The sequence below is a fragment of the Nuphar pumila genome, chromosome 5, assembly GCF_984573655.1.
Source record: "Nuphar pumila chromosome 5, dmNupPumi1.hap1.1, whole genome shotgun sequence".
Lineage (NCBI taxonomy): Eukaryota > Viridiplantae > Streptophyta > Magnoliopsida > Nymphaeales > Nymphaeaceae > Nuphar > Nuphar pumila.
In genome coordinates this window covers 35,521,962-35,544,105 of record NC_143253.1, presented here as the reverse complement: position 1 = coordinate 35,544,105, position 22,144 = coordinate 35,521,962, and positions in this window count along the sequence as shown.

Here is a 22,144-nt window from a genome sequence, read left to right as displayed (position 1 = left end):
TTTGCCATATCTCGTTCTGAAGGCCGTCTTGGGTATATATTTCTCCTTAAATCTGAGTTGATGATACCCAAACCTGAGATCGATCTTGGAGAATACTCTTGTTGTTCTGAGTTGATCGAATAAATCCATAATCCAAGGCACCTGATATTTGTTCTTAGTAGTTTCCTGGTTTAGCATCCGATAATTGATGCATAAACGTAAGGATCCATCATTCTTCTTTACAAATAGGACTGGTGCTCTCCACGGTGACACACTCAGACGGATGAACCCTTGCACTATCAGTTCTTCCAACTAACATTTTAGCTCACTGAGCTCTGTTGGCACCATACGATAAGGGGCTTTTGATATTGGCATAGTTCCATGTAAGGATTAAATTCTAAATTCAAACTCATGAAGTGGAGGGAGTCTTGATAATTCATTAGGAAACACGTCGAAAAACTCCCACACCACTTCTAAACTTTCAAGGGGCTTGGTAGTTGAGCTTTCTGCCAAGAGACTCAGTAGGAAGGCCAAACAACCCTTCATAAGGTATTTTTGTACCCTAAGAGGTGATATGAGTCATTTTTTCGAGACAGGTTTGGATAATCGGTATTCTACCTTAGGCAATCCCGGTCGAGATAAGAGAACCCTGCCTCGCGACATAAAATCCTAGCATAGTTCTGGGCCAACTAGTTCATTCCCAGAATGATGTCGTATTACATCATATCGATTAGGATGACATCAGTAGGCAAACATTGCCCAACTATCTCTATATCCAGGTTCTTTACACACCTGATACATTTGGTGCGTGAACCCAAAGGATTGTATACTTCAATCATTTTATCAACCGGTTGCACCAAAGCATAGAGTTGTTCGGTGAAATCATCAGAGATAAAGGTATGAGTAGTACTACAATCAAACAAGATGTAAGTAACATGTCCATTCACAGGTACGGTGCCTTCAATTAGGTCACCATTTTTGACTTGTTCATTCGTTACAAAATATACATGACTTGCCACAAGTCTTTGTTCTACTCTAGGTGGTGGTCGTTGGAACTGAAGGGGTTGTTGTGCTTATCAAGAGGGTCTGACTGATCCAGTGTTCCTATTTTGATCATCTACAACCTTTTTGGTGCACTCTCTTATAAAGTGGCCCAATTTGCTACAATAAAGGCAACCACATGTGTCACAAGGACACGACCTTCCTGGGTAGTTCATATGACACTTATGGCAGTTGGAGTTTGATCGCTTTCCATTTTGAGCTGCATTTTGCCTTAGTGGTGGCCTCACGACCTGCTGAGCAGAGTTCTTTCTCTGAAACTTTCTCTTGTGAAAGGGTGGTCGTGATCCCTGCTCTCTTGGGAACATTCTCTTGCGGTTCCCACTCTTTGCTACTGACCTTTTGGCTATGACCACTCCCAGTCGATTTGGATCTTTGAAGCTGCTGCCACAACATCTTGGAAAGTCTGGGGTATGCTAGTTATAACCCGCGACCGTAGCCCTTCTCGCAGTATGTTGATATATTTGTCAACCCTCTCCTGGTCTGTCTCAAACAATTGGGAGCAATAACGCTCAAGATTTTGAAATTTGGTGGTATAGTCGATGAGACTCATACCACCCTGCTCCAGTTCTAGAAACTTTATCTTTTTCTTGTTTCTAGAGTGCAATGGAAAATAGTTATCCATGAAAGCTCTCCAAAAATCATCCCAAGGAATGACTTCGTGCTTGATGATGCATGAAATGCACATTATTTTTATAGGATATTCATGCATTTTTATATATTTTGAAGGTTTAGAACTCATGTATTGGTGTAATTAGGTACAAAGAGGCCACAATTCGAATTTCACTTGAATCAGAGTTAAAATAAGAAAAATAATGCATTTTTAGGGTTTTGGATTGGTTTTTGAGGTAAAACGGATCCAGATCCGACCCAAGAGCTAAAATTTGGATCTTGGACTGTACCCAAACTTTAAATATTCATAAACCCATGTGATTCAAAGTACTTTTTCATGATATTTTCTGAAAACCCCCTCTTTATAGTGCATTCAGGTAGTTAGTTGCAAATGACATAGAGTTTAGCATTTAATTAGAACTAAATCTAATTTTATGTGGTTTTTAGAATTAGGCAACAATGTAGGTAGTATAAATAGTTTGAAAAAATAGGGTTTGACATTTTTGGAGTTTGGAAAACACATCTCTCTCTCTCTCTCTCTCCCTCTCTATTGCCACCATTTCTCCTCTTATCGAATTTTCTTCTTCTTCTTTCACATCCTCTAAAAACGTGTCCCCTTCTCAATTCTTTTTTCTTTTCTTTTGTTCTTCCTTTGTGTATTTCTTGGTGGATGTGTTTTTGCAGGTGCTGGATATCTCGAGAGAGCTTCCAACTCGGAGTTGGTATGCCGACTACCATCCTAGAGGATCCGACCATGTCCTCCCTTCAATCGATCCTCCTCTTTGCTTCCAACATCATCCTCCCCTCTTGCATTTTGGCTCCCATACAAACGGTATCTGCCTAAGCAGCCTAAGATAAACTACATCCCTTCAAGATGTTAATGGCATGAAGACAAACTCCATCTACCACTCTTCCTCCCCCCTCCCTCGCCGGACAACCCTTGAGGTGTGTTCTCTCACCCCCTTCTTCTAGTTAGATCGAGTCTACCCTTGTCGAGTTATGTCATACCCAATTGCATTTTTTTTTTCTGATTTTTTACAGTAGTTACAATGTCTACAAATCATGTTTTTAGGTATATGATCAAGTTTGGTAGTAGTTGAAAGTTTCATGATATTTGCTAGTGTTTTCTTTTTCCAAATAGTGAAAATCGGCTAGACTATGTCTAGCCGATTTGAGTCTTTGCAAATTTTTATGTCTGATTTTTTTTACAGCAACTTAAGGTAGCTGCAAATTATATTTTTTTTTATATTCTTAGGCTGAGTCTAATCAATAGAATAGTCTAAATAAAAACTAGTTTTATTTGTTGCATTTTTATTTAGTCAAAATTGTTTTTTTATAGTCATTGAAAAATTGTTTTTAGTGTGTTTTAGAGGTTGTCGTCTTCACCAAGAGGACAACAACCATTGTTGGACCAACAAGGTCCTAGGCTTCTTCTGGTAGATTTTAGCATGTTTAGGAAAGTTATTATTTTGGTCTAGATTCATTGTATGTAAATTTAGTCAATAATTAACTTAATTAGATTTATGTTATTCCTAATTCTTAGTGATTCACGATTTTTCTTGAGTACAAGTTTACCCATATAAGTAGTATTAAGATTAATAAGGTTAGTATGTAGTTGGTTTAGCTTAGTTAATATAATCTCTTAACTTATGAATTTGAATGAAGGGCAAATTAGTATTTTTCAAAGAAGTGGCGAGTTTGGCAAGTTGTGGGGCTTTCTAAAAATCGTGAAATCAAATTGGGGAAAGTCTTTGGCCTCCTTCATGAGTCCAGCCAAGAGGTTCTTCTCCTTTTTTTAATTTAGGCAATAGACTTGAATTTCAAATCTATTTCTAAATTCTTCTTGAATTGATTTAGAAAGAATATCAAATTTTCAATCAAGACAAAAACGTGTGGGCCCATTTTGGGTTGACGTTTTTGACTTTGAAAAGTCAAGACTCCTTCTTAAGGTAAGATTGAATGGGTCCCACTTGATTCCAAAGTAGCCAATTTACATTAATGCCTTCTTTCATTCAATTATTTAGATTAATATAGCTAATGACATATTTTCTAGGTTTGGGAATATTGACATAGATGATTTGTTATTGCATAGCCTTTAATAATTAACATTGCATGTTAGTTAGGTTAGTAGTTGATTGTATTTCAGTGCATTACTTGTTTACTTAATTATCAAGTAGGTCTCATATAGGGGATGATTCACCTTAGATAATATTAGCATTAATTCAAATTTGTATTATTTAGGTAAGTCCAATATGTGTTAAGTGTACTTAGCCCTAGCGGGGTCCACTAGGAGGGGGGGGGGGGGTGAGCATCCAACTTTGAATCCAAACCAAAATCGCCTCCTTGTACCTTAATTAAGTTAATTTAAACTAGTTCTTAGATTTAAGTAAAGTGTCTTAGTTTTGCATTCAAGGTTAAATTTAAGTACTCTTGTTATTTTAAGTTGCATTAATTTCTTGCTTAATATGTATGCTAGTTAGTTTATGTTTACTTAACTAATTAGTCGAATTAGTGTAGATTTTATTTTTTTCCGTGTATGTACTTAAGTCAAGTTAGTGCATGACTTGTATATTTAATTTCTTTAGTCTAATTAGATTTTATTTAATGTTATTTAGCTTAGCAGTTGATCTGTTAGGTCTATTTTGCATAACCCAACAGTGAATGGATTGAATAGTTTTCCATTGAAATGAAGTGAACTTTTGAACCCGAAATTGCTGTGTATTGCACTCATCATTTTATATGCAAATTTTCAAGGTTTTTCTAAAAAATTACTTTTATTCTCTTCATCTGTATCTTGACTTTCTGTAGACCAAAAATCAGCTCAATCGAAGCTGATTTGGTCGCATTTTTAAGTGTTTTTCAAAAATAGTTTTTTCAAGATTTCTGATTTCGGGACATGCTAATTTCCAGAATTTTCTCAGTTTTGAAACACTTATATCTGAAGCTTTCAGATGAATTTTTAGATTCTATAAAAAGGGTCTGGTTTATGCACGTGTTAGGAATAAAACAAAACAAATTTTAGAATTTTTGGATTTGTTTTGACCCTTCAAACTGTCTATTTTCAAAAACCTGTCAGAAAGTGATTCATGCATTGTAGTGAAGGCAAAACAAATATTTCACTAATTAGTTAGTTTTCTATAATTTTTTTATATTTTTTTGCATAATAGTTAGTGTAATTATAATAGTTTAGTTTAGTTTAGTTAGCTTTAATATAGATTAGTTAGTTTAATTAGCATTTATAATTTAGCTTGTTTTTATTTTACTTATAATTTAGTTTTTAGTAGTTATTTTTAGAATTAGAATTAGTTATAATTTAGAATTAATTATAGTTATTTCAATACTGACTTGTTTATTTTATTTTGCTATAGGTTGACAAGTCTCCTACATGTTAAAGTTTAATTACATCAAGCGCAAGAAAGTTATACTTGGTGAAATGATGAAAATGCCCCTGTGACATGGAGAAAGCTTGAGCAACTGCATTTAGAATTAACCGTAAATTTTTATTTTGGTAACTTAGTTGCAGTGTTTGATTTTATTGTAAACATTTATTATATTAATAAAGTAAATTTTTTAGATTTAATTAGAATATTATCCCGTTCCCGGAGGATTCAACCCGTACTCGCCACGAAAGTGGAAAGTCGATTTTTATATTTTTGGTTGACAATTTTTCAAAGCTTTTATTGAAAAATATGTTTTAAAAATACCATTGTAAGTACAACCAAATTTTTGCGTCGTTGCCGGAGAACGACTATTCAGGGTTCAATTGTCATTTCAAACCAATTTCCTTGAATCGAGATCCAGATCTAATTTTTATTCAAAACTTTGGATCCATATCCTTTTCAAAATTCAACTTTTATCGTAATTTTAAAATCAATTCTCAAATTTCAAATTCAAATCCATTATGTTGTAAAAATCTTGTGAAAAATACCCGGGATCCAATTCATAATTCAATCTAGATTTTGAAATATCAAAATGGATCCAGATCCAAATTTAAAATCCAATTTTTATTCCAAATCAATTCTTGGATTTCAAATTCAAAATCTAATTTTTATCCCATTTTCAAAAAATAATCTTTGAATTTCAAATCCAAATTCAATGTTTTGCAAAATCTTTCAAAATTCAGTCTAGATCCTGTTTCAATTCAATTTGGATCTCGAAAAAAATAAAAATGGATCTCATATCCGAATGAGATCCATTATTTTTTATTTTCAAATTCTCCTTTATTTTTTTATCTTTTATTTTCACAATTGTTTTTAAAAACTTTTCATTTTAATATTTGAAATAAAAAAGAAAATTGTTCTTTTATAAAGGGGGCGCCACTTGGCATTTTTAACATTAAATCAAATTCATTTTTAAATCTAATTTTAAAAACCCCTTTTTACTTTTAAAAACACACATGAGCATCACTTGCAAAGTGATGCCATATGTCAAGGTTTTAATCAAATGCCCATTTTACCCATTTATAAAACTTGGAAAAGACCCACATGGGCACCCACTTGCAAGGGGATGCCATGTGTCAAAATTTTGGCAAAGTGGCAACTTTGCCCATTTCAAAAACCAAAGAATGCCCACATGGGGTTGGCGTCACCCCCCATGAGCACCCCCCTTGCCACCTCAGCCCTAAGCCCCAAAATATCCTAAATGTTAAGTGCCAAAAATGCCCCTAAATGGGGCTATAAATAAGACCCATTGGTAGTCTATTTTCATAACTTGAGAAATTAAGAGAAATCCCTTAAAAATTAGGAATTCTCTCTTTCTCCTCTCTCTCCCCTCTCTCCTTGGAGTTGGCGCCACCCTTGGAGCTTCTTCTCTCCCTCTTTCTCATTTGGTGTAAAATAATTTTTTTCTTCTTCTTTGTTTTGATTTGATTTACATTTTATAATTTCTATTTTCATTCTAGCCACTAGAATTATGAGATTTGATCTTCAATTGATCAAATCTCATTTTCAATTTGCTAAATCAATTTCAATTTATGCCCCAATGCTTTTAATACGATTTTTAGATGTTTAATTTTGTTTTTACATCATTTTCATTATCATCCATGATCTGAAATATTAGATCTCATGCTTGATCATTAGATCAATTCATTAATGAGGTTTTATCCCATTTAATCATGTTTAGATGATATTTTCAATTCTGATCCGATTTTAATTTCATCAATTTATATATAATCAGGAATCATTTTAATTTAATTTTTTTACTATATATTTATTTATGTGTTTTCGGGATCTCCACCAAAAATCAAATCAATCTGAGTTGATTGGCCCTTTTTAAAAATCAAGATTCGGACCCTGTCATTTTGCTTTGTCTGGATTTGACCCAAAATAGTATCAACTTGCCAAAGTGATTTCTTCTTAACCAGAGATAATCTCTCCAATCCATAAAAAGTGTTGTCTTTGGCATTGAATCTAGTTTATTCATGCTAAATTTCAGCAATTTCTATAGTATTTGCATACCTTATTTTGGTCGTAAACCATGACCCTATCGCACTATATAATTTTATTAGCTAAAATTTTAGTTTATTTTGTAAGAATCAGATCTCCCTAATGGGAGATCATTTTCAAGATCTGTAAAATGAATCTTTTTTATCTTCATGTCTAATTTATCTCTATAAAAGTTCAACAATTTCTATGATGTATTTTTATTTCTTTTGTATTTTAAGCCAAAACCCTATCTGTTTGCAATCCCAGGGGTTGCTCAGATCTGCGATCGACGTGTTGTCTCATATCTCTCTAATGGGAGATTATTTTCTACATCTGTAAAAAAGAGTTTCTTTCTTATAATGTCTAGTTTATGCATGTTAATTTTCATAAATTTGTATTTCCTTTTCATTTGTCTCTTAGATAAAAAACAAGAACCTTGCCATTTTTCTTTATTAGGCTTTACACAGGTTTTGAGCCAACTTGATTAGATCGGATCTCTTTAATAGGAGATCATTTTAAAGATTTGTAAAAAGGATCTTTCTCCTCTGAATGTCTAGTTTACCTCTATAAAATTGTATCAATTTTTATGAATATTTCATATTTTATTATGATAAAAAATCAGAACCCTATTATTTTGCCTCATTAAGCATTACTTAAATCTTATCTCATTTTGTTTAGATTAGTTCTCTCTAATAAAAAATGTTTTTCAAAATCTGTAAAAAGGGGTTTTCTTTATTTTGTATCTAGTTTATCCATATTAAATTTCATAAAATTTCATATTTATTTGATATTCCAATTATGATAAAAACCGAGACTGGTTATAGAACATTAAGTTCTGTAACATGACCATTTTCTGAGATAGAACAGTGACTTCTCGAAGTCACTATTTCCAAACCAGAATTGATTTGTCATTTATGTAAATTAGAGTTGTTTATTAATTGAATTGAGCAACTTATTCGATAAATTTTGGAGAAATTGAGTCGGCTTAAACCCTGAAACACTAAATTTATAGAAACTTATATGCTAAAATCCAATTTCCCTGTTTCTAAAATTAATTCTCCAATGATTTAGTCATATCTCAAGTTTTAAAAATGATTTTAAAATTATGTAAAAGGAAAATGTTTCTCTGATGTGTCATGAATTCATGTATTCATGTATTCATTTACAGCTCAATTTGAGTTATTTTAGACCTTCATTCACCTGAAATGCTCTGATAGATTTTTTTGTAAATCCTGGTTTTTGCAAATTCATATTTTAATTAGATAAAAAACCCCTAATTAAGGTTTTTCTCCAATGTTTCTTGCATTTTTCAATTCTAGAGTATTTCTAAGGTTATTAGAAATCTCTACATCAATTTTCATCGATTTCTATGGTCACTTGACCCTTCATTCATTGCATTTTTTAAAATAGATTTTGTAAAAAATACTTTTCGTTGTCAAAATAAAGTTAAATTGAGCATTTTAATCTTTTTAAATTCAATTTTCAAATATAATTTTTATATTTCATAAATTAAAAATGGGTTTTATCAAATTAGAATGCCTTAGCTTCATTTTAAACAAAATTTAGAGTTTATTTACTTTTTATTTTAATTATTTTCATAAAATCCTCAATTTCAAAGTTAAATTCATTTTAAATTCAAATTTTAAAATGAATTTAGAAATTTCAAACCTCAATTTCAAAAATTTGAAACTCCAAAAACACATTTTTAAAATATTTTTGCAAAGGCCAGAGATCATTTGCATTTATTTTTATTTTTTTTTATTTTTCGGGCATAAAAGGCTAATTTTTGTTATTTTCTTTAATTTTCTAATAATTAAAGGAAAATCCATAAAAGCCTACATTTATTTCTAACAAGTTTTATCATTTTGTAGGAATTTTTATTTTTTTATTTCTTTTCTAATTATTGTATTAATTCAAGGGTTGTAATAAATCAATTAATGTGAATTTTACTTTATGCTTTGTTTAGAATGAATGAGCATATAGTTTTATTTTTTATTTTTCATGATTAATTGTTGAATCTTTTTATTTTATTTTAAATACACTATGGTGAAACACGAATGACACATGCACCATTTAATAGAGGATAAATAAAACTAAGTAAAGTTTGTATTTATGGATATAGTCAGAATACGAATAATACTTATAATTATTATTCTTTATTAAATAAAATTTGACATACACTCTTAGGTCATTTTAAAAAATCATCAATTCTTAAAAATCAATTTCTTTTTTCTTCCTTTATTAGAACTCAAATAAAGATTACTTCAAAGTATATTTGTGGCCATAGTCATGAATATATAAAAAATTAATCTTGTTTTAATTCTATAAAGGCACAAAATTTATTTTCTTTCTTTATTAGAATTCAAATAAAGGTTAATTCAAAGTATATTTGTGGCCATAGTCATGAATATACAGAAATTTAATCTTGTTTTAATTCTATAAAGGCAAAAAAAATTCTTTTAATATAGATTTTAAATAAATCTCAATCAAATTCCTTCAAAACTTTTTATAAAACAATGCATTCATCATTTAGTATAGAATTGCATCATTATTTTCTATTTTCAAAATCATTCAAAATATTCTCAATTTCAAAGTATTTTCCAAGTGATTTTCGAAATCATTTTCAAGTTTATCTCAAAACATTTTCAAAACAATTCCAATTTTAGTTCAAAACATTTTCAAAATAATTTCAAGTTTATTCCAATTCATTTTCAAAATATTTTCAAGTTTATTTAAGTTTACTTTAAAACAATTTTCAAATTCAGAGTCATTTCAAATTCATTTTCAAACTTCAATTTAAAATCCTAATTTCAAATTTCAATTTCAAAGTTCAATTCCAATTTCTAAATTTCAAACTCAAAGTTCAAACTCCAATTTCCAAGTTCAATCTCAATTTTCAATTTTCAATTTTCAATTTTCAATTTTCAATTTTCGATTTTCCGTTTTCAATTTTCAATTTTCAATTTTCAATTATCAATTTTCAATTTCAATTTTAGATTCAAACTCAGTTTTAAGTTCTAAATTGTGATTTCAATTTCAATTCCAAATTTCAATTTCAATTTCAATTTTCGATTTTCAAGTTCAATTTCAATTCTAATTACAATTTCAAATCTTAAACTTCAATTTCAACTTCAATCTCAATTTCTATTTCAATTTCTATTTCCATTCCAATTTCAATTTTGACTTAAAAAAAATTCAATTTTATAGCATTTCTCAAGTATTTTTCAAAAATTCGAAACTTCCAAAATACTTTCAATTTCAAAATATTTTCCAAATGATTTTGACATATTTTCAAAGTTAATTTTAAAATCATTCTAAGATATTTTCCAAATCAATTTCCAAATAATTTTTAAAGCAATTTTGAAATGATTTTAATTCAATTTCTAAATAATTTTCAAAGTAATTTTGAAATCATTTCAATTTAATTTCCTAATAATTTTCAAAGTAATTTTGAATTAATTTAGAAATGATTTTAATTCAATTTCCTAATAAATTTTCAAAGTAATTTTGAATTAATTTTGAAATCATTTCAATTCAATTTCTAAATAATTTTTGAAGTAATTTTGATTTAAGTTTGAAATCATTTTCAAATATTTTCAAAACAATTTTCCAAAGTATATTTTCAACTCAATTTCGAAATCACTTGGAAACATAATTTCAAATATTTTCTAAGTATTCTCAAATCAAAACAAATTTCCAAAAGCATGCACCATGTTAAGATTTTCATAGCACAAGCATGATTCTATCTGCATTTAGGTGTTAGAATAATCTCTTAGGCAAATTTGGGCAAAGCAAAGGCATAAATTCAATCTTTGATTTATTTACTTCTGGTAAAGGCATCAGAAATGGTTGAACCTCGTACCGATGAGCGAGACCTGTCTCCCAATTTTCCCTCATATTTTAAAAAAAGGAGGCAAGTTATTTTCAAAAATCTTTTTTCAAAGGTCAAGTGGACCTTGTGAGAGTTTTTCTTCCCTAAAAAGAAGGAAAATTTTTGCAACGATCACACTCTAAAAATCATCTTGAATTTGAAATCATTTTAAAATTGAAATTAAAATTGAAATTAAAATTGAAATTGAAGTTAAAATTGAAATTGAAATTGAAATTGAAATTGAAATTGAAATTGAAATTGAAATTGAAATTGAAATTGAAATTGAAATTGAAATTGAAATTGAAATTGAAATTGATTTTGAACTCGAAATGAAAATTGAAATTGACATTGAAATTGATTTTTGTGCCTTTACAAAAAAAAATTAATAAAGATGAATTTGTCACATATTCATGACTATGGCCACAAATATATTTTAAATACATCTTATTGAAAATATCTTGAAAAGCTTTTAAAATATGAAATGGTTTTTTAAAATAGCCTAAGAGTGTGGGCTTTTTTGTAACTTAAAAAAAAATAATAAATCTGAATTTTATTCATATTCTAACTATGACCATAAATATGAATTCCATTGAGTTTATCAACTTCTTAGAAGAATGTGCACATGCCATTTGTGTTGTCCATTATGGAATTTGAAATATGTGTATGACAAACCATAGCATTTATTATAGAAAATCAAACTATATGCAAATGCAGTCTATCTAATGCAGAAAAAGAAATTTTCACTGTTTTTGCTATTTAATTACAATTAACATACAACAATTGAATTTGAAATAAAGAAATGGAAGCAAACATCATCTTGAGCTTTTTCTGAAAAAATAATAAGCATGTTAGTAGAAAATATAGGCTTTTCTGGATTTATCCAATAATATCGAAAAAATTGAAGGGTATTTTCCTAAAATGAGCCTTTTCCATGCTTTTCATAAAATAAAAAATCATAAATGAAATAAAAAATGAATGCATGATTTGGTAAGCAATTAAAATAAATTTCAAAATTAGGGGCAAAATGACCAAAATGCTCCTAAAATTAAGACTATGGCCTTAAAATTAGGGCTTTCTGAAATAACTTTTGAAATATACATCATATGAAAGCTCAAAAATTTGTGAAATTGATTGGAGAGATTGTTAATGTGATAAAAAAAATATTATCAAAATTTTAAATCATGAAAATAATATAAAAAATTAGAAAATTAAATGAGAAAATGCCTAATTTTCTGCTATTTTAGCAAAATTATGACTTTTTAGAAAACCAGTTTTGAAAAATATAATGAATGAGATGCTAAATGACCATGTAAATTTATGAAAATTGGTATGAAGACTCCTAACAACCTAAAGAATAGTCTAGAATTGAAAATTTTGAGAAATCATTGAGGAAAAATCTGAATTATAATCTTTTATTAGATTAAAACAGGAATTTGCAAAAATAAAATTTACAGGAAAACCAGACAAATTTTTTCAGATGAAAAGTAACCTAAAAAGACTCAATTCAAGCCCAAATTGAGTCCATGGATTCAAGGCACATCATAAAATTATTTTATTTTTACATAATATCAAAATCATTTCTGAATCTTGAGATATTAATGAAACATTGAAGAGTAAAATTTTGGAAATAGGAGATTGAATTTAACAGTCATTTTTCTGTAATTTGGGTGTTTTGGGAGCTAAACCAACTTAATTTCTTCCACATTTGTGAGAGACGTTGCATACGACAATCATGAAACTACTCCAATTTATATAAATGAAAAACAAATTTTGGTTTAAGCGTGGTGACTCTGCAAAGTCATTGTTCCATCTTAGGAAAAGACCCTGTTGCAGAACATGATGTTCTTTAACTAGTCGCGATTTTCAATAGAAATGAAATACCAAATGATCATAGAAATTTATAAAACTTGACATGGATAAACTAGATACATAAATGTATAAAACCCTTTTTTATAGATCTAGAAAATGATCTCCCATCAAGGAGATATGATTCAGACACGTTGATCCTGGATTTGATCAATGCCTAAGATTACAAACAGACAAAGTTCTGTTTTTTAATAAAAATAAAATATACATAGACCATAATTTTTTTTCAAAATTGGCATAAATAAACTAGACATGTAAATGAAACAAATGTTTTTACAGATATAAAAAATGATCTATCATTAGGGAGATATGACTCTGACAAAATGAACTAAGGTCTGAGCAAACTCAGGTGATGCAAAATGATAGGATTCTGGTTTTTGATCAAAATCAAGCATGAAATGGCCATAAAAATTGCTAAAAAATGACATGAATAAACTAGATTTAATTATAGAGATACCATTTTTAACGAATCAAAAAGATCATTTCCGGTTAGGGAGAAATCACTCTAACAAGTCAGTACTGATTCTGCTAAAATCCTGATGGTGCATAATAATAGGTTTCAAATCTTGATTTTTTAAGTGGGGCATCAGATCCCCAAAATTTATGAAAATTTCACAAATTCATGGAGACACATCCATAAATTTCTCATAAAAAAATCAGAATGAAATGCTAAACATAAACCTCTGAAATTGTAGAGCCAACATGAAGCCAAAATCAAAATATATGCAGAATTGTAAAAGAGAACAAAAAAACACAATCTAATTATGCATAAAATAAAAATAAAAGCATAGATGTAATATTTTTTGGGATTTTAAATGAAGGAAAACAATAATCTAAAACTTAAAATAATATCTAATATAGAATCAACAAAATCAAAATTAAAACAGCAAAAGCATGGATCAATTACTATAGCCGATTGAAGAGGAACACAATTTTAGGAAAAATCGAGTTTCATCTTCATGATGGCTGAAATGAAATGAGATTGCATCAATATATGATTGAAATAACAACAAAATGAAAGAGAAAAAAAAGAATTCTACCTGTTAGAAGAGATCTCCAAGCCTTGGCTGCAACTTTAATGAAGAACAAATAAAAAAAAAGGGGTGGCTAAGAGGATATAGAGGAGAGAGAGAGAGAAAGAGAAAGGGGGCTGAATCCTTCTCCTTAGGATTGGCGCCTCCCCCTAGGCCTATTTATAGGTTGAAATTAGAGAAAGTGAGTTCCCTACGTCGTTGATCTACGTAGCTCTTCTTTCAGCTCAACAATTGGGAGTTTCTTTCAAAGCATATACACCTGCTCTGTGTAGTATTGTAATACAGTGGGCGAGTCCAAGGTTTGCTCACCACTTCACCCCAATGGATTGGTGATCGACAGAGTCTTCCATACAGGGCTCCGTATGGTGCCATCGCAATGCTAGCGTGATAGCTATTATTATAAGCAAATTCTGTCAAAGCTATGTGTGAATCCCAAACACCTTTCGATTCTAACATACAAGCTCTTAGCATGTCTTCAAGAGTTTCTATGGTTTGCTCAGATTCCCCATCAGTTTGGAAATGAAATATTGTACTGAACTTGATTTTTGTCCCCAGGGCTCTTTGCAGCTACTCCCATAAGTGAGAGGTAATATTTAGGTCATGGTCAAAGATGATAGATATCAGCACTCTATAGAGTCTGATGATTTTCAGAACATATAGCTCTACCAATTTTTCTGTTGAATATCTTGTGTTAATTGGTATGAAGTGAGCAAACTTGGTAAGTTTGACCACAATTACCCATATTGAGTCGTGTTGTGTCTTGGATCAAGGTAATCCTACGATAAAATCTATTATAATGTTCTTCTATTTCCATTGTGGAATTTCGATTCGTTGCATCCTATCGCCAGGTCGCTGGTATTCTATTTTGACTTGCTAGAAGGTTAAACACTTCGACACAAAAGTAGTCATATTCCTCTTCATAACCCTCTATCAGTATTTTCTCAGCAAATCTCAGAATATTTTGGTACCTCTAGGATGAATATTGTATTATCTATTGTGCGCTTCCTGGAGTATCTCTTCTCTTAGCTTAAGGTTATTTGAGACCCATATTCTTTCTTTCATCCATATTCTTCTATATTCTTTTAAGTAAAAGAAAGTGTCACCATTTTTGGCCCTCGCTTTCAATTTGATGTACTGGTGGTCTTTGAATTATTCGGCTATGATACGATCAGGGATCTCAGGCTATATTGTTAGACTTGACAATTGAATCCTGCCTAGATCAGCCAGAAATGACTTCCAGTTGACAATATCGTTCATCAACTTTTATTGTCCTGCAAGGCTGACAAGAGTGCCTGTAGTCTTGCGGCTAAGAGCATTGACTACGAAATTCACCTTTTTAGGGTGATAGGAAAGCATGAATTCATAGTCTTTGAGGAATTCCAGCCATCGTCGTTGCCACATATTTAGTTCTTTTGAGAAAAAAAGATATTTCAAGCTCTTATGGTCTGACATGACCTCAAACTTTTTTCTATATAGGCAGTGTTGTCAAATTTTAAGTGAAAACACCACCGCAACAAGCTTCAGGTCATGGGTTGAATAGTTTTTCTCATGGATCCTCAATTGTTGTGATGCATAAGAGATCATTTTTTTGTGCTGCATCAACACGCAACCCAAACCCATTCCAGAGGCATTGGTATAAGCCACGAAGCCTCTTTGACCAGAAGGTAAGGTAAGGATAAAGGTCATAGTAAGACTCTGTTTAAGAATCTCAAAACACTCCTTACACTGGTCGTTCCATTCGAACTTAACTCCCTTTTTCAATAGTTTCATCATAGGTAAGGCGATTTGGGAGAAGTCTTGTATAAAGTTCTGGTAGTATCCGATAGGTCCAAAGAACCTGCGGACATCAATAATATTCTCTGATTGTTTTCAATCTATCACAACTTCTACCTTCACAGGATCTACTGTTATTCCATCCTTGGAGATTACATGACCAGGGAACATCACTCTATCTAGCCAGAATTCACATTTTGAAAACTTGGCATAGAGTTGATTATCTCGAAGGGTCTTCAAAACAATTCTCAAGTGCTCCTTGTGTTATTCCTAGTTTTCTGAATAAATGAGAATGTCATCAATGAAAACGATGACAAATGTGTCCAAATAGATTCTGAATACTCGATTCATCATGTCCATAAAGGCAGCAAACACATTAATAAGTCTGAAATGCATTACTACGAACTCATAATAACCATGTCTTGTTCTGAAGGCCATCTTGGGTATATCCTCTTTCTTAACTCTAAGCACATGATACCCAAACTTGAGGTCGATCTTGGAGAATACTCTCATTCTAAGTTGATTGAATAAATCCTCAATCCGAGGCAACCAATATTTGTTCTTGATGGTTGCCTAGTTATGCATCCTATAATCGATGCATAAACGTAAAGATTCATCCTTTTTCTTTATGAATAACACGGGTACTCCCTAAGGTGACACACTTGAACGAATAAACTCCTATTCCATTAGTTCTTCTAACTGATATTTCAGCTCACTGAGTACTGCTGGTGCCATACGATAATAGGGTTTTGAAATTAGCACAGTTTCTGGTAAGGATTGAATTCCAAATTCAACCTCACGAAGTGGAGGGAGTCCTGACAACTCGTTAGGAAATACATTGGGAAACTCCCGCACCACTTCCAAACTCTCAAGGGGCATGACAGCCGAGAGGCTTACTAGGATGGCTTTACAACCCTTCCTAAGGTACTTTTGTGCCTTTAACACTGATATGACTCATTTATGCGGGACAAGTTTGGATAACCGGTATTCTACCCTAGGTAATCCCGATCGAGATAGTATAACCCTGCCCACGTGGTACAAGATGTTAGCATGGTTCTAGGCTAAATAATTCATTCCCAGAATGACATAGTACTGCACCATATCGAGTAGGACAACATCAGTCAGCAAATGTTGCACAACTATCTCTATATCAAGGTTCTTCACACATCTGATGCATTTGGTGCATGAACCTAGTAGATTGTATACTTCTATCAACTTATCAACCGGTTCTACCGAGGCATGAAGTTGTTCAGTGAAATCATCGAAGATAAAAGTATGAGTAGCACCACAATCAAATAAGACATAAGCGGCATATCCATTAACAGGTATAGTGTCTTCAATCAGGTCACCATTTACTACTTTTTCAGTAGCTACAGCGTACACACGACCTGCTACAGGTCTTTGTTCTACTCTAGGTGGTGGTCGTTGAAATTGAGGGCACTGATGTGCTCGTTGAGAGGGTCCGACTGATTCAGTGTTCCTCTTCTGCTCATCTACAACCTTCTTGGCGCAGTCTCTCACATAGTGACCCATTTTGCCATAATAAAGGCAACCACCAGTGTCATGGGGACATGGTCTTCTAGGGTGGTTCATGCGGTACTTATGGCAGTTAGACTTATACTGCTGACTAGGTTGAACCACATCTTGCCTTGGAGGCGGTCTCACAACCTGCTGAGCAGAGTTCTTTCTTCATAGCTCTCTCTTGCAAAAAGGTGGTCGTGATCCTTGACCACCTGGGAACGTCCTCTTATGGTTTCCACTATCTGCTATCGACCACTTTCATGTGATCATTTTTTATCGCACCTAGTCAATTTGGATTTTTGAAGATGCTGCCACAATAGCTTGAAAAGTCTGGGGTATGCTAGTTATGACACGAGACCGTAGCCCTTTTCATAATCCGTTTATGTACTTGTCGGCCCTCTCCAGGTCAGTCTCAAATAACTGGGAGCAGTACCGCTCAAGATTTTGAAATTCGGTGGTATAGTTGATAAAACTCATACCACCTTGCTCCAATTCTAGAAGCTCCATCTTTTTTTTTGTTTCTGGAGTATAACAGAAAGTAGTTGTCTATGAATGATCTTCGAAAAACATCCCAAGGGATGACTTCATGCTTTAAGAACTAGATGATCTTGGTGGTATCCCACCACTTCTGTGAGAACTAGCTAAGTAGGAGAGGTTTGTGAACACCCCAAATTTTCTAAAAAATCCAAAAATTTCCCTTTTTGCCTCTGGCCCCCATCCTTTGAATGAATTGGGTCAATTTCTAATCAAAATTCCATTTATTTCTAGGATTCACTGGAATCCAAATTCAAATTCCACATCTGGCCCAAACTCAGATTCAAATTGGATATCCGGATCCAAATCTGAAAAGCCGGATCCAATTCTGAGTCTGGATCTCTTATTCTTCAAAAAATAAAAAAAAATCAATTCTTTGTATTTTCTCAGAGGTTTTATCTGGATTCAATCTCAATTCGAGATCCAAACTCAATATTTTCTCAAAATATCGGATCCAAACCCGTTTTAAATGCAATTTTTTGAAACTTCACCTTATATTTTCTCAAAATCCTCTTTTGTAAAAACCTTAAGTTTCAAAACAAATATTTTATAAAAAACTTTCAAAAACCTTGTCTGGATCCCATTTTTTTGTTAAATTCCTCATATTCTTAGATTTTTTTTTCCAGAAAATATAAAAGATTTAATATATATATATATATATATATATATATATATATATATATTAGCTTAAACCTTTTTCTTAAAAGCCTTGTAAATGAAAACCCTTTTGTTTTGAATTTTTAAAACTTAAAAGGACCACTTTTGAAATAAGCCTAACGACTTTCCGTTATAAAAGAGAGTCATAGGATCGACTCTCTTTCACTGCTTCTTCACCCTAGCACCCTTCTCCTTCTCGACAATCGCGTTCACCCCTCCATGGCTCTGAATCATCCGATCCTCTTCTCTTCCCCTCTTCTTTGCTTTCTTTCTTCTTCTCCTTTTTATCTCTTCTTCTGGTTCTGCCACAGTCGCCTGAAGGAGATTAATCTCACAGCAGGATACGGTAATTGATCATCTTCCCCTTTTATTTTGATTTTCTGTAAGGATTTTTGTTTTACTGCATTTCTTTGTTTTAATTTTGCTATTCTTCGTTTTCTTCTCTTTTCTTTTTCTTTTTTTATCATAAGGCATCAAAGGTATGATCGACCTGCATATAGCAAGATCGATCCCGCTATTGCTACAATAATAGAACATTTGATTCCAACATCTCCTCTCCTCTTGGTTTATTTGAATTTCTTTGATTTTTGTATGTTTGGATCAAGTTAATGCTCTCACCATTGGCGTCCGTTCGCTGGGCATCAAATTTTCATTTGTATTCCGATTTACAGCTTGTGTCATTTTAATTTCTTTTTTTTTCTTTATTTATTTTCAATTATTTTGTTGATCCTCGATTTACTGTCTGCATTTTGACTTCTCTTCTAAGTTTTAATTTCCTGTTTGCATTTTGATCTTTCTTCCAATGATCGATCCCACCTGTTGCTACAACAAAAGAATGACCCTATTCCAACATGTTTTTTTTCTTTTCGATTTACATATGCTCAATTGTCTGTTCATGTGGTAAGATTCAGTGTTCCCTTGAAGCAACAACTATCCCGTTCCTTTGATTATCTGATTTGTATATGGTAATCTCATTTATATTATGGTATTCAGAAGTTGCCATATTAGATTTCAAGGATTATGTTCATTCCTGTATCGGCCACATTGCGTTTCTTGATTTCACTATCTACACTTTGTTTTCATTTATGCTTAATTTGTAGTTCTAGATTTTAGTCCGGCTGGAATTTCATTTTTTGCAGTTATAATCAGGATCTGTGATTTTTTTTCTTTTATCTGTCGGGATTGACCCTCCCATCTCTTTTGGTTCAGCTTTCTATTTTCTTTGTTTGATTTCTTCACTGGTTCCATTCTGGTAAAGCTATTCGTTCAAATTATTTCATTTTGAATTATATATATATATATATATATATTGTTAAGGCCAATTAGTGTCATCCATTCTTTAGTTTTCTTTTCTCTGATCTCATCTAATAACTTCATTTTGTCTTGTTCATTTATAGCATTTTATTTTATCTAATTGTTCATGTCCATCTTACATAACCTCACCTCCATTTGTATCTTCCTGTTCACCTTATTGATGAGATCATGAAAATTATTTGTCCTGTTGAAATAGTCTGATTTATTCTCCAGTGGTCAATTGGAAAAATCCACTTGAGGTTATTTACTCAAAGTGTGAAAATGTAGTTGACCCCCACAAGGTTTTCTCTAAAATTAATGATATGGGTTCTGTTTTATTCAATGCTTTGTTGTCTGCACATGTTCAAGCTAGGAATTATGGAGAAGCTCTTGGTCTGTTCTACCATATAAGGTCTTCACTACAATCGCATCCCTTTCACTAGTGTATTGGGTGCGTGTGGTTAAATTATGGATGTTTGCTCGACAAGCCAAAATGTTTCTTTGGCAAATATAACCACATGTATGTTGATTAGATCTAGCTGTGAGCAAAATTTATTCACCATGTGTGCCCATTGTGGAAGTTTGTCCTCTGCAGAAAAGGTGTTTGAAATTATGGCATTTGAAAGAAATGACATCTTGTGGAATTTTGTGATCACATAGTATGAGGGGTTTCGCATGGATGAAAAAACTGTTGAATTGTATCGAAGAATGCATCGTGCATGGGTGCCAGCTAACAGTCTCACAATTGTCCTCATTTTGAGTTCAGTTGTGAATCTTGTATTGTTAAATCAAGGTATACAAAATGTGGAAGAATAGGTGATGCCTTCGATATATCTGTTAATACGAGCAATCGAGATATTGTGGCCTGGAAGGCCATAATCTCAAGGCTTGCACCACATGACTCGAAAAAGGTAGTGCTAGATCTTCTTAACGAAATGCAGAGTTAGGATATCAAGCTCAATCCAGTGACATTTGTAGGCATCCTTTCAACTTGCAATCATTTCTGGAATCCATGAATAGAGATCATAACATGGATCTCCTGGTGGAGTCCATTTTGCTGTCAATATTATTTTACTAGTAGGTTTTTGTAAACACCCCAAATTTTCACCCTCATTCACAAACATTTACCTCCTACCACTGGGACCCACTCTCTGAAGTCTTCAGGGAACCAATTGGTCGACCTCTGAGCCAGGGCTGTTCATAGCCCAAATTTTACAATAAATCTCAAAACTTTATCCTATAATCAAGATTCAATCCTTATTTTAGCTCAATTTCAATTGTCAGTTCTCATCCTCAGATGAGAATCTTCAAGTTCTTTGTCTCCGCTAGAGGTTCGGGATTTCAAGTCCCTCATCCAAGGTTTACATTTCATCTATCATTGCATATCACTGCATGCATTTGGCATGTCACTTCATTGCAATGTATGGCATTGCATGCCATTACATGTCATTGTCGAGATCCATCATTCCTGTATTCAAAATATTTCAATCCAGATTCGATTTTAAAACTTTTCTTTCAAGGTCAATTTCACAAACCTAGGTTTTTGAATCAACATTTTTCATTTGTTAACCCCCAGGATGTTATTTTCTTCAGAAAAACAATCTGGATTTGTTTTAAAGCCAATTTTTAAATTTCAACTCTCAAATGAGACCCATTTAGTTGGTGTCGCTTCTCGAATACTTCATTTATCAATTTTCTCAAAATTTCAGAGTCTGAGTTGGATCAAGACTTTGTCTTTTCATCCTTTTAAATCTTTTTCAAAATTTTATTTTTGGTTTTAAATCAGAGGTGATCTTATTTTCTGTTCATTTTTGACATTTTGGTAAAAATCTCAAAGTCCTAGTTGGATCAGGACTCTTTTTTCAGAGTCCCAGTCGGATAAGGACTTTGCCTTTTACTTCTATATTTACCTGTTTTTAAGAAAATCTTTCAAAATCTCTTGTTTTAGCAAAAAATTCTAGAGTTCCAGTTGTATTAAGACTCTTTTTCAGAATCTTAGTCGAATCAGGACTCTATGTTTTACTGCCATTTCTATCTGTTTTGATAAAACTTTTCAAATTCTTTTATTTTGGGTCAAAAATTTAGAGTCTCAGTCAGATTAGGACTCTTTTCCAGAGCTTTAGTGGGATTAGGACTCCATCTTTCTTTATTATTTTTAGCAGTTTTCAACCAAATCTTTCAGAAGAAGTCAGAAACTCAGAGTTTTAGTTGAACCAGGATTCTATTGAAAGAGTCCTAGTTGGATCAAGACTCTGAACCTGACTTCAATTTTGAGAGAATCTTTCAAAAATCCCTTCATGTATCTGTTCAGAAACCAAAATTGTTACACTTTTATCACAAAATTTCAAAATTCTGGGATTCTATCCCAGAGTCCTGATCGAATAAGGACTCAATCCTGATTTCATTTTCTACTTCATTCTCACTGATTTTCAAAAGTTCTTTTTATAATCTCATCATTTGTTTTTAAGAAAATAAAAAATTCTCAGAATCCTAGTCGAATTAGGACTCTTCCTCAGAGTCCT